Consider the following 1,606-nt stretch of genomic DNA (forward strand, 5'->3'; position numbering starts at 1 on the left):
CCCGGTAGGACTTGGCGGCAGGTCCCGGGGAGGAACGAGCCCATGGAAGTAGGAGCTCCGACTTCCAAAGTGATGACGTCAGCGGGAGCAGCCGCTCGGCCGTATCCGGCGGCATGTCACTGTTCCCCGGCCAGACTTGGCGGCAAGTCCCGGGGACGAACAAGCCCATGGAAGTAGGGGCTCAGCGGGAGCAGCCAGTTGGCCTATCCGGCCACATGTCACTGTCCCCCGGCCAGACTTGGCGGCAAGTCCCGGGGAGGAACAAGCCCATGGAAGTAGGAGCTCCGACTTCCAAAGTGATGACGTCAGCGGGAGCAGCCGCTCGGCCGTATCCGGCGGCATGTCACTGTTCCCCGGCCAGACTTGGCGGCAAGTCCCGGGGACGAACAAGCCCATGGAAGTAGGGGCTCAGCGGGAGCAGCCAGTTGGCCTATCCGGCCACATGTCACTGTCCCCCGGCCAGACTTGGCGGCAAGTCCCGGGGAGGAACAAGCCCATGGAAGTAGGAGCTCCGACTTCCAAAGTGATGACGTCAGCGGGAGCAGCCGCTCGGCCGTATCCGGCGGCATGTCACTGTTCCCCGGCCAGACTTGGCGGCAAGTCCCGGGGACGAACAAGCCCATGGAAGTAGGGGCTCAGCGGGAGCAGCCAGTTGGCCTATCCGGCCACATGTCACTGTCCCCCGGCCAGACTTGGCGGCAAGTCCCGGGGAGGAACAAGCCCATGGAAGTAGGAGCTCCTACTTCCAAAGCGATGACGTCAGCGGGAGCAGCCGCTCGGCCGTATCCGGCGGCATGTCACTGTTCCCCGGCCAGACTTGGCGGCAAGTCCCGGGGGACGAACAAGCCCATGGAAGTAGGGGCTCAGCGGGAGCAGCCAGTTGGCCTATCCGGCCACATGTCACTGTCCCCCGGCCAGACTTGGCGGCAGGTCCCGGGGAGGAACAAGCCCATGGAAGTAGGAGCTCCTACTTCCAAAGCGATGACGTCAGCGGGAGCAGCCGCTCGGCCGTATCCGGCGGCATGTCACTGTTCCCCGGCCAGACTTGGCGGCAAGTCCCGGGGGACGAACAAGCCCATGGAAGTAGGGGCTCAGCGGGAGCAGCCAGTTGGCCTATCCGGCCACATGTCACTGTCCCCCGGCCAGACTTGGCGGCAGGTCCCGGGGAGGAACAAGCCCATGGAAGTAGGAGCTCCTACTTCCAAAGCGATGACGTCAGCGGGAGCAGCCGCTCGGCCGTATCCGGCGGCATGTCACTGTTCCCCGGCCAGACTTGGCGGCAAGTCCCGGGGGACGAACAAGCCCATGGAAGTAGGGGCTCAGCGGGAGCAGCCAGTTGGCCTATCCGGCCACATGTCACTGTCCCCCGGCCAGACTTGGCGGCAAGTCCCGGGGAGGAACAAGCCCATGGAAGTAGGAGCTCCTACTTCCAAAGCGATGACGTCAGCGGGAGAAGCCGCTCGGCCTATCCGGCCACATGTCACTGTCCCCCGTCCACACTTGGCTATAGGTCCCGGGGAGGAATAATGCCCATGGAAGTAGGAGCTCCTACTTCCTAAGGGGCAAGTCAGCGGGAGCAGCCACTTGGCCTATCCGGCCAAGTTTC

The sequence above is a fragment of the Engystomops pustulosus genome, unplaced genomic scaffold (assembly GCF_040894005.1).
Source record: "Engystomops pustulosus unplaced genomic scaffold, aEngPut4.maternal MAT_SCAFFOLD_92, whole genome shotgun sequence".
In the NCBI taxonomy this organism is placed as follows: Eukaryota; Metazoa; Chordata; class Amphibia; order Anura; family Leptodactylidae; genus Engystomops; species Engystomops pustulosus.